At 43.2% G+C, this 13,049-nt stretch overlaps 1 protein-coding gene across 2 annotated transcripts in view; it reads right to left on the reverse strand.

The window, feature by feature from the left end:
* Nucleotides 1–13,049, reverse strand: part of TAB3 (TGF-beta activated kinase 1 (MAP3K7) binding protein 3) — an 87,175-nt gene that overhangs the window by 73,514 nt on the left and 612 nt on the right. The window lies entirely within an intron of this gene.

Here is a 13,049-nt window from a genome sequence, read left to right on the forward strand (position 1 = left end):
CACCAGCCTCAACTGAGACGCACGAAAGAGGCATCACAGTGCACAAATGGCATCACAGTGCACAAATGCATGTTACCATGCATCATGGTAACATGTGCATTATCGTCATGCATTGGTGTGACTGGGCCATATTTGACCTGGGGATTATATAAACTGTAAGGAATTTACACTATATTGCAGACTTTTACTGAACACATGTTACACATCATTTTGCAGGTGCAACAGTTCACATATGGGGTATCTTTTCACAGCTCTGCATTTTACATGTGAATAACACAAGTGTACAGGTTTGCATTATTCACATCTGTGCAGTGCACAACATGCATTGACCAAACATGTTTATCTCCATTTTTTGAAGCACCAACTCACTTTAAGGCCCCATGCACACGAGACACTGCTAAACTCGAGTTCAGAGGCATTTGGGCATTTTTTTCAACTGCCCCTAAACACATTTAATGTTACCCTATGTGTCCATGCACACAATCACGTTTTTTGGCGTTTTAAAGCAGTTGGGTTTATGTCCGTTTTTTCAGACGCAAAATTTTGGGTTCAGAAGCGTTTTATTTTTGCGTTTTAAATTTTGGGAGGGTCTACAATGTCTTTGAGATGAGCGCTGAGAGTCGCAAACGCAGTAAAACGCCACTAATCGCGGCAAAACGCCGCACAATTCGCGGCAAAAACTGGCGTTTTAAACGCCGGTTTTTGCCTTTGAAAACGTGAGTTTAGAGGTGTTTGTAATTGCTTCTCGTGTGCATGGGGCCTTAAGGACTTATTACGAGGAATAGCATTTCAAATGCACAACAATGAACCTGCACAAAGCAATTAACAAAATGCAAGTTCTTTTTTTTCCCCCCTTTTACTGCTCAACACAATGCAATTTTATATCTGCTATTCTCAAAAGCAGACAAGTCCAAATAATTCACAGCAGAATGAGAGATGTAGATATCTATATCTATTTTACATACAAACTTAATGTGTATGTATATATATATATATATATATCTATATCATAAGTCAAAATACATACAAAATCATTTGTAAATGTGATCAGTTTTAAGCTAATATGGCAAACAGCAAAGGGTGCTATAGCAATTTTCAAGTCTCCCAATGTAAGTTTGGAGAGGAGCAACATAATTAGAAATGAGTCAGACTAATAAATCTACATTTGCACAGTTGTGTGAAACTGACCCCAGCATTTAAAATGTCTAGAATAAATCATGCAAGAACAGCAAATAACAATAGCCCTTACTGAATTCACCTCGCTCTCTACATACCATTTGGCAAATGCAGTAGGCACCGGAGTACCCAAAATACAGAGAAGGCACACATTTACATATCCCTAAAATAACAGCAATTCATCAGAGGCTGTCACCTCATTTCCAAGGACTGAAAGCCACCGTTCATCACTCGGATGACCCTTGCTTATGGGTATGTGCCCATTACAGGCTTAGTCAATAAGAAAGAATAAAATATGTCATAAGCTGACATTTTCAGGGAAAACCAGTAGTATTTATTGCTATATTTAGAAGTGGCAGGAAAAGTTATAGACTAGGAAGCGGTTTCTGCACTCACACATAACTGAAAATAAGTAAACAAAAAAAAACAACATGATGTATGTTACAGATTTCTAAGCAAATGTGGGTGGATTCCATAAAGCATAAAAGTACTAAATTATAGTAGAAGTCAAACATATGTTTTCTCTTGGCATAAACAGTAAGGCCCCTTTCACACATGCGGACCGTATGTCCGTATTTCATCCATCCGTTTTCGGATGAAATACGGACATACATTAATCCCTATGGGATAGTGGGTGTCAGCAGATGACCATCTGCTGACACCCGATCTCATCGGTCCCCGCTATGGTCTGATTCTGCAGACGGAGGAAAATCCTATTTTTCCATCCATATGCAGATCGGATCGCGTGAACACGGACAGACGGTACGTGTTCATCCAATCCCCCCATAGAGGAGAGAGGAGATCTGACAGGGATCTGACAGGGCGGACCCTGCACATTGTGCAGGGACCACCCTGTCATCTGCCGGTTCAGCAGGGATCAACAGAGTGATCCCCGGATGAGAAAGGTACGGATCCTGACGGGATCCGTATGTGTGAAAGGGGCCTAAGGATTTCCTCATAATTAAAATCACTAATGGAAAGTGATAACCATCATTCTCAAAACACTCGTAGAAAGCTTCAGGCAGACCTGAATTGCGCTATTAATTCTCCAATATTTGCAGCGCCTGGAGAACATCATACTGCAATTTAACATTTCAAGACATGGTACTGCCTCTTTTAGCCTGACATGGTCACTTTAAGCCCCAGTTCACACACGCTCTGAAAAGCATAGATTTGCATGTCATGTAAGAAAGCATTATTTCCAATGAAGGTTGTTCACATATATGCAGTGCGAATTTGATCCGGTTATAAAAAAATAGGCAGAACAAAGAGAACCCCAGGCAGAGAGGAAATGTGCATCTCCGGAGGGGGAATACAGAACTCAGGTGAGTAAAATGGGGGGCCGGTCAGTGACATGATTTTTTTCAACTTAATGCATAGGATGCATCCGCTGACACCCAATCTCACCCGCCTCATTCTGCAGACGGAGGAAAACCCTATTTTTCCTTCCGTCTGCGGATCAGATGAACACAGACAGACGGTCCGTGTTCATTTGATCCCCCCATAGGGGAGAGCGGAGAAAAGACAGGGCGGTCCCTGTACAGTGTGCGGGGACCGCCCTGACATTTGCCGGCTCAGCGGGAATCAACGGAGCGATCCCCGTTGAGCAAACAAAGGTTCACGGGGTGGATCATTACTGATCTGCCCCGTGTGAAAGGGCCCTAAGGCTGCATTCACATCTAGGCGGACAAAATCGCGGCGTTTTGTCCCGCGAATTGCGGCGACAAATAGCGGCGTTTTGTACCGCGTTTTGCGGCAACAAAACGCCGCCATTGTCCGCCTAGATGTGCCCCTAGATTGTCCCCCTATGGAGATGGTTCCCATCTCCTATGCCGAACGCCGAAAGCCGCCTGAAAAAAAAGGTCCGGGACTTTTTTTCAGGCGGCAGGCGTTAGGCGTGGAGACGTGAACGATCTCCATAGAGGGCAATGTTAAATCATCCCTCTGGCGTGTCGGGGCGGCAGCGGGCGTCACACTACAGGCGACAAAACGCCTAGGTGTGAATGGGCTCTAAAAGGTGAACCCCCTTTTTTTTTTTTTTTTTTTTTTTTTTTTACACTTGTTGCTTACAAGTTAAAATCAGTCTTTTTCTGCTAGAGAGAAAGAAAAAAAAAAGGTTGTTGCAATATTTTAATGTCACACTGTATTTGCGCTACAATTCAATGAATGAAAAAAGAAGAAGAAAAAAAAAAAAAAAAAAAAAAAAAAGAGGTTACGCCGAGCATCGTGATCTTTATTCTAAGCAAAAACCAAGTGAGAATGGCCCATTATAATGTTACTAAACCCAGGACCCTGCATTCACTATATCTGGTCTCCCACAGTAAACAGAACATGGAAATTCTGGCCCAGCACTGATTAAAGTTTGTAGGAGGAGTTTTCATTCTTCTCTTACTGTCCTATGGACAGTGCTGATAACATGCAAACTCGCCAAAAAAAAAACGCTCAAGTGTCAAAGACGACTTGATCAAACAGCATTTTTACACAATGCGCAGGATTAACACCTTTGTTTCCATAGAGAGCACAATAAGCATGCTTTACTGCATAAACAGACTGATTTTACTGTTGTGAGTTTAGTAACACTTTAGGCCAGGTTCACACATATGCAAATTGGATGAAGGGTTTCCTGCATCCAATTCGCATGACAGGAGAGTGTGACCGGTGTTCTATCAATTTGTGCCCTCCGTCAAAAAGTGTCCGTGCATGCGGGCAAAACTGAATGCTATGCAAAGAGCGGAGAGACAGCCCATTTGTCAGATTGAGCCTCGCTGTTGCAGGTGACAAATATACTGTCCCTCTCCATAGCATTCAATAGTGCCTGTCAAATGGTGGCACACCCCGCGATCCGCGGAGCGCTCCGGAGCCTAGGAAAGTCCCCGGCTTCGGCCAAGCTCCGGAGCGGCGGCCATCTGGCTCCACCCAGTGTGCCTGCCAGAGCCCAGAGCACAGCGTGACACGCCTCCCCGCCTCAGCGTGTTGACTTCTGTAGTCAGCGCGCTGAGGCGGGGAGCCATGTCACGCTTTGCTCTGGCAAGCACACTGGATGGAGAAGATGGGACTCAACTACATTTTAATTCTAAAAAGGCAGTAAGTTGGCAACACTTAGCACAGTGTCATGATCATTTAGATAAATGCAAGCACATAATTCAAAGCACATCCCTGGCTTTCTTCCACAGGCTTGCACTAGATCAGTGGTCTCAAAGTACCGGCCCGCGGGCCATTTGCGGCCCGCAGACCAGTTATAAATGGCCCGCAGGCAGGGTGGAAGTGAGGGGGAGCAAAAAAATTTTTTTTTTTTGAGCTGGCGCCATCTGGTGGTGAGCCGTTGGTATTACAAGTTATTACCACCAGATGTGAGCTGGCGCCATCTGGTGGTGGCCGTTGGTATTACAAGTTAAGCATTACAAGTTAAACAGCAATTCTAATGTCATTTTACACTATTTTCACTGCCATATTCTTCCCTCTAATTAGAACCCCCAAACATTATATATATTTTTTATCCTAACACCCTAGAGAATAAAATATCGATCGTTGCAATACTTTCTGTTACGCCGTATTTGCGCAGCGGTCTTACAAGCGCACTTTTTTGGGAAAAAATTTCACTTTTTTAAATTAAAAAATAAGACAACAGTAAAGTTATCCCCATTTTTTTTAATATTATGAAAGATAATGTTACGCCGAGTAAATTCATACCCAACATGTCACGCTTCAAAATTGTGTCCGCTTGTGGAATGCCGACAAACTTTTTTACCCTTTAAAATCTTCATAGGCGACGTTTAAAAAAATCTACAGGTTGCATGTTTTAAGTTACAGAGGAGCTAGAATTATTGCTCTCACTCTACCAATCGCGGCGATACCTCACATGTGTGGTTTGAACACCGTTTACATATGCGGGCGCTGCTCACGTATGTGTTCGCTTCTGCGCGCAAGCTCGTCGGGACGGGGTGCGTTTTCTGGCTCCTAATTTTTTTAGCTGGCTCCTAGATTCCAAGCAAATTTGTCAAACCCTGACTTACACCAGTGCTGGTGGTAATAATGCGCTCGCTGACACCAGTGCTGGGGGTTAATAATTTGTTCGCTGACACCAGTACTGTTGTTTTTGAAGTTTGAAAGTTTGCATGCGGCCCCCCATGGCATATGAAAACTTGTCTTGTGGCCCTCAGGTAATTTGAGTTTGAGACCCCTGCACTAGATCAACAAATGGTATGATTTTGGAAGATAATATTGCACCTATCCTTCAATCTTTTGTAGGCAAACTTTTTTTATAATATCCTTTTATTTAATTTTCCACTGATTTTGGCAATAAGTGCAGGGAATGTTGATACCATTTATGGAGATCAAAGCTTATACGGTGTGGTCATTTTAAGGAGATTACTTTTTTATCTGTACATTTGAAATTTTTTCTTTATTGCTGATCCGAAAAACGATCCGATCCGTGACTCTTGATCCGAGGATCGATCCGATCCGTGAGTTTTTTGATCCGTTGCACCCCTATAAATAATACAGTCGACAGAATAGATCTGCTTCCACTTTGAATAGAAATATGTTCATGTTATATGGTTTCTATTTAACCACTTGCCGCCCCGCCACAGTACATTCACTGTGGAGGGGTGGCATCGGACACAGTGGATTGCTGTTTACGGATATTCAGTAACGGGGTATCATGTGTTTGCCATGATTGGTCATAGCGATCCAGGGTGAATAGAAATCAATGATTTAAAAAAAAAAAAAAGTGTTTTATCCAATTTATTTCAATAAAATGCTTTTGGCGTAAAAATCTATCTAAAGATAGTTTTCTATTTAGGATATATTAATAATTTAGTTTATTCAACATGAAATGGAGCTTCGTTATGCATTATGAGAGTGTAAATTTTACAATATTAAATTTTTTGGTAAACTCATTCAATGAATCCAAGGTCTGCAAGCCGAGATAACATGCACACAATTTCACAGTAACCATGAGGTAAAACAAAGTTGAGAAATATTTCTCTATCCCATTGTTTTGCAAATCTATGTACACTACAAACTGTATGGGTTCCAATGTCGCTGTTTTACTAACCTGACAGCTTATTATTCTAAATAGAAAACCTTAAATTTTGTTGGTAAATATTAAAGATTCGAACTACCAGCAAAAATAAGACCTTATATTTAAAGAGCACCTGTCATTTCAGATCCATCAAGGCAGTGCCAGTTAGCGGGCATCCATTCACCTGCTGCTGCCACGTCCCTCACCTTGTTGCGTCACTGCCGCATCACCAGCAATCCCATTAAAGTGAATGGGACTGTCCACGAGTTAACAGCGGGTCAGAGGAGGAGCTGCTGCGGGACCGAGATGACAGTCGCTCTTTAAAAACTATGATTTAAATCAAGCCTTTTTACTACCGATTTAAATCAAATCAGCCCTGTAGCAAATCACATGATAATGTAAACAACCTGTCATGAATGACTTTCCATTCACGAATAGCTTGTTTATGGATGTGATCTGCCAAAAGCAATCACATGGCACCTAGCTACCTGTACCATGTGATTAACTTAGGCAATCATATATCACCACAATAAGCACCCTCCCCCCCCATATGTAGTCCATAAATAGTTAATAAAAAATCTTGGTGAATCTTGATGAAACCCAATAATAATGACTCTTACCCTCAGTAGAAGGGATATGCACAGTGGTTAATCAAATGTTAGCACCAGAGATCATCATACATAGACTAATCAACTTTGCCAGGGTTACATGCATCACACTCCACAGGTATGGATATGTATGCTCAAAAGCCACCATCAATCATTAAGGAAACCAATGTGCGGACCCAAACTTTAGCAATGGTACCCTCAGGAACACTCATTGCACAGACATCCAGTATATAAATGTATTAAGTAAAAAGAGATTTTTCACTCACATAATCAAGGATATAAGCAGGCACATGGAAACGACCAGTGTTTCCAACCAACAAAATGGTCGACGCGTCCCAGGTCACATCCGCGTGACACGCTCCTGCTCGTTCCTACGCGTTTCATCATCAAAAGGCGCCATCAGTGGCCTATTGCAGCCTTTCTCAACCAGTGTGCCGCGGCACACTGGTGTGCCGTCAGAGGTTCTCAGGTGTGCCGCGGGGTCAGTGGAGAGAAGGCTGTCAGATGAGCTCTCCTGCCGAACTGTGAGAAGCTCTGTCAGCTTCAAAATAGAAAGTAAAGTGCATAGGAGTGTGCTGTGCTCTCTGCTTCCCCCTAGAGTGCAGTACCCGGCTAAATGAGGAATCTAGAAAGGTACTGAGCTAGAAGCTAAATTCATTTTAAAATGGTTTTATACATGTGTCTGTGTGTGTGCACATGTGAGTGCATGTATGTATGTATGTGTGTGCGTGTGTGTGCATGTAGGTATGTGTGTGTGTGTAAGCATGTGTGTATGTGTAAAGTGAAAAAAAGTGGTATATAAATCCATAGTTTTTTTTTCACTTTATTTTTCTATATGAGTGGGTATTGTAGCGCTGCACTCCTTTGTATTATGTATTGCTTTGAAGTTTTTGTGCTGAACTTTAGTGCTAGCTGCTTCATTTTTTTAATTTATTTTTTCAACATATGATACACAATCATTTTTTATTTTCACTAATTTCCTTTAGCGCTGCGTCAGCCTTAGGGCTTTTCTCTTTTCCATGTGTGTATGCATGTAAGCATGTGTGTAAGCATATGTCTGTATGTATGTGTGTATGTTACTTTTAATCCTGACCCCCCCCCCCATTCCTGTACCATCAGAATGGCTTTTGTAGGGCTTGTTTTAATAGCAGCAAGGACTGCTGCTCCTCTGAAAAGCAATCCATGCACAGATCGCTTTTCAGAGGCATTTGACAGGCGGTAAAGAGGCATCATCTTGCTTCCTCACCACCTGTTTTAGGCCCGTAAATGCAGCATCACTACACTGCAACTGTCCAATGCACACAGTTGCGGGGTAGTTTCAGTGCAGCCCTATTCACCCTCGGTATACCTCCAGTTGCAGCCACAGCATGTGAACACCCTCAGCTGCTGCCTCTGCAGCTAAGGTGGAGAAGTTGGGGGTGGTAAAACAGCTCAACCATGTGGTTTTACCGCCCCTACGACATGTGAACAAGTCCTTGGTTCACATCTGTGTAGCTGCATGTAGGGCAGTCCATTAATTTCCGTACCCACAAAATGCAGGGAAACAAGTCCTCAAACTTTTTTTTTTTAAATTGCACTGCAGCAAAAGCACCACACGTTTTCCAATATGTGGGGGTACCATTAAGAAGCAGAGCATTTGTCTGTGAGCACGATTTTGCCCGTGTTCTGCAACACACCGTAATGTGAACCAAGCCTTGGACTGGGGTGCCTCATGACTGAAAATACTTTTTAAGGGTGCCCCGACTAGAAAAAGGTTGAGAAACACTGGCCTATTGCACAGTTAAGGAGATTTTCAGTATATGCGCACTGAGGAAACGGGACGCTGGTGCCGTTGCTTCAGAAGTCATGCCGTGACGTCATCACTGCTTCGGACCAATCACAGCGACGGAGCCACGAACCCGGAAGTAACTCCGGTGGAAGATGCACCCTGCTGGCTTATAGGGCCGACGCCAATCCATGGCATCTTTCTAAAAAGGTAAGCATTTCATAATGAGCTAGTATGCGAAAACAACACCTAGGAGGGACCACTTAAGAAAAAAAATATGGTAATATGGAAATTAATGGCAGCATTACGTCTCAAAGTTGGGACAGGGCCATGTATACAATGGTGTAACATCCACACTTATCCGAACCCCCCCGCCCCCTCCAGTGCCATTTTTGGCACCTTTCGGGGGGGGGGGGGGGAGCAAGTACCTGTTTTTGACAGGTACCCTGTCCCTACTTCTGTTAGACCCCGCCACATTAAGGTACATCAAAAATCCGGCCCCCTCCTCCTCCCCCTACTGCCATACCAGTAAGAGTGCAGCGTGCTCTGCGCATGCGCAGTAGGGACCCGGTAGTAAAGCCGCAAGGCTTCACTGCCAGGTTCCCTTACCGGAAATGGTGGCAGCAGCACCGAACAGCGGATAAAGGCATCGACTAAGCCATGCTGTTGTCATAGATGCAGCAAGCGGTTTAGCATTGTCCTGCTGAAATATGCAAAACTTTCCCTGAAAGATGCCTGGATGGGAGCAAATGCTGCTCTAAAACCTGGATATGTCTAAGCATAGATGGTGTCTTTCCAGATGTGCAAGCTGCCCACTCCATACACACTAATGCATCTCCATACCATCAGAGATGCAGTCTTGAATTGAGTGCTGATAAGCTGGAAGGTCCCTCTCCTTTTTAGTTGTTGCCAAAAAAAAAGTAAAATTTTGATTTGTCCGACTAAAGAGCAGTTTTCCCAATTTGCAACAGGCCATTTTAAATGAGCCAAGAGAAGATGGGGCATTTCTGGATCATGTTCAGATATGGTTTCTTTGCACTATAGAACTCTCCCTTGCATTTCTGGATGACACAGCAAACTGCATTCACAGACAGTGATATTTTTTAAAGTATTCTTGAGCCCATGCAGTGGATTTGAGCCTATCTTTACTTCTGAGACAATGTGACTCTCTAAGATGCTCTTTTTATACCCAGTCCTGTTACCAATTCACTTACTTGGTTGCTAAATGTTCTTCCAGCTCTTCCTTGTTAGTACCACTTACTTGGCTGCTTTTTGTTGCTTTTTGAGATTTATTACTGCCATCAATTTTAAAACTACCTTTTTTTCTTAAAATTGTACACTTTTAGTTTAACCACTATTTACGTCGGCAGAATGGCATGGCTAGGCCAGGGATCGACAAATCCCGGGCGCCAGGTCGCCAAATTTGTCAACCCCTGGGCTAGGCATATGGACGTACGGGTATGTCCCCTTTAAGAAGCCCGGCCGTGGGTCGCCAGCGTGCCGACCGCGCTCGTGGGACCCACGGACCCGATCGCCGCCGGAGTCCCGCGATCGGGTCACAGAGAGGAAGAACGGGGAGAGGTAAGTGTAAACAAACATCACACGCCCAGCCACGCCCCCCTACAGTAAGAAACACAAATTAGGTCACACTTAACCCCTTTAGCGCCCACTACAGGTTAACCCCTTCACTGCTAGTGTCATTTTCACAGTAATCAGTGCATTTAAAAAAAAATTAAAAATTCACTGATCGCCGCCATTACTAGTAAAAAAAAAATATTAATAAAAATGCCATAAAACTATCCCCTATTTTGTAAACGCTATAAATGTTTTTTTTTTTATATATTTTTTTGGGGGATATTATAGCAAAAAGTAAAAAATATTGCATTTTTTTTTTTTTTTTTAATGTCGCTCTATTTTTTTTTTAATAGCGCAAAAAAAAAAAAAAAAAAAAAAAAAAGCAGAGGTTTTCAAATACCACCAAAAGAAAGCTCTATTTGTGGGGAAAAAAAAAAAAATGGATATCAATTTTGTTTGGGAGCCACGTCGCAGTCAGTTAAAGCGACGAAGTGCCAAATCGCAAAAAGGGGCCCGGTCCTTTACCTGCATAATGGTCCAGGGCTTAAGTGGTTAAAGTGTAGTTCCGCACAAAAGGGGAAGGTCTACTCGTTTGCATCCTCTCCCCTCCACATTTGGCACTTTTTTTTTTGGGGGGGGGGAGCGGGTACCTAGTTTTGACAGGTACCCGCTCCCACTTTCTGAAAAGATCACTGCAGCAATTTACAATAATACCAGGCCCCTCCTCCTTCCGGGACACACACGGGTCCTAAAAAGCGCTGCACGACTCAGGCATACACAGTAGAAATCTGCCTATGAACCTGGAACCCTTTACTGCTGGTTTTCCTTACCCAAGACGCCTGCACCCAAAGCCGAAGAATTGGTTTAGGTGCCGACATCGCTGAATCCTTGAACAAGTAAGTGTCCTTATATTAATTATTTTTTTAATTTTCTATTGTGAATAAAATACATGTTTTATGAGTCAATGCATTCTGTTTTTGGGCCAGTTCACACCATAGAGATGCAGTCCGGATGCGTTCCACATGCTTTTCTGCATGTGTGTTTGGATGTACTCCAGTGCATTTCCCCCTCTTAACCTTAAATAAGAACCTGTATGTTCCAGTGCATTTTTTACGTATTCTACCCTTTTTTCTGGAACCGGAAAGCCCTTAAAACTGACTGCACTGGTGCGAGTTATGCCATTGGAAATCATATGATCTACTTATCATTTGGTAGATTCAGGTACGTTCGCGTAACTTTGCGGCGGCGTAGCTTAAGGAATTTAAGCTACGCTGCCGTAAGTTAGCGAGGCAAGTACATGATTCACAATGTACTTGCCTGCTAAGTTATGTCGGCGTAGCCTGAATCGGCGGGCGTAAGGGCGCCTAATTCAAATGCGTTTGAGGGGGGCGTGTTTTATGATAATGAGGCTTGACCTCACGTTTTTTACGTTTTTTTTTTTTACTGCGCATGCGCCTACATTTCCCAGTGTGCATTGCGGCTAAGTATGCCGCACGGGCCTATTGATTTTGACATGGACGTAAACAACGTAAATCCCGATTCACGGACGACTTACGCAAACAACGTAAAAAAAAAATCGAATTTCGACGCGGGAACGGCGGCCATACTTGACATTACTATTCCAATAGGGCCTAGCTCTAACTTTACGCGGCCTATCTCTTACGCAAACGGCGTAATAGTACTACGTCGGCCGGGCGTACGTTCGTGAATCGGCGTATCTCCTCATTTACATATTCTACGCCGACCGCAATGGAAGCGCCACCTAGCGGCAATCCAAAATATTGCAATCTAAGATAGGACGGGGCAAGCCGTCGTATCTTAGATATGTTTAAGCGTATCTCTGTTTGAGCATACGCTTAAACATAAGTCGGCGTAGATTCTGAGTTAGGTCGACTTATCTACTGATAAGTCGGCCTAACTCTTACTGAATCTACCTACATGTGTTTTTGACGCAGAAAAAAAAAAAAAAAAAAAAAAAAGGAAATGGACTGCATGTGGTGTAAACTGGCCCTTTATTTAGATTTTACACCGCGTCGCACTTTTTTTTAAGACTTGGGGCTGTATTTAAATTTGCAGCTTTTGGTAAAGCACAGTGGATGTAAACCCTCACATATACCCAGTGAAATGAACGGCCTCATGTTACACAGGGATGAAACAAATCTCCACACATAAGTTTTACATGCATATATTCTGTGTTCAGATTTATATATTCTTTAGAAAGTGAACGTCGTGTTAGAGATTGTCTCTTCCTTTTCAGCACTGAAAGTGTATTCTTGGCATACAGCCAAGACAGCCGATTGGAGGAAAGGCACCCCCCACATTCCGCATAGGCAAAGAAAGGAAATAATGTGCAGAGCTGTGCTGTGACAAGCTCTCTGCCAATTTATAGCAACCTCCCACAACAAACATTTTAGCCTGGTTTTTACTTGCTTGTCGGAGAACTTGTCAGAAGTTATCATGCCGATAACAGAGCAACAAAACAACACTTAGTGCTTTGGAGAGAGATAAGAACATACTACAGATATATGTGCATAGATCAGGATTTCATGAATCAGGTTTACATCCACTTTAAGTGTTCCTGCTATAAAAAAAAAAAGTCATTTGCGACTTCCTGTTATAGGGTGACAATGCTCTGTCCCTGTCTACTGCCTGTTCTCCTGGGTTGTCACCCTGTCACACACGCTCCCAATGGTGACCACATTTACACTGTAGCACAGGCAGACCGTCCTAAGAAATGATGATCAGCTGTTCTTGTAATGCAGGGGGAGGCAACCTTCTGTTGGACTTCCACAACAGTTGGAGTGCTGCGGTTTTGCCTGCCACTACTGTAGTGCATGGGGCAGGAAGTGGCTGCAACGATGTCACAGGAGATCAGCGGCACCAAGATGCACATAAACATATA

This window comes from Rana temporaria, chromosome 2, assembly GCF_905171775.1.
Source record: "Rana temporaria chromosome 2, aRanTem1.1, whole genome shotgun sequence".
Taxonomy (NCBI): domain Eukaryota; kingdom Metazoa; phylum Chordata; class Amphibia; order Anura; family Ranidae; genus Rana; species Rana temporaria.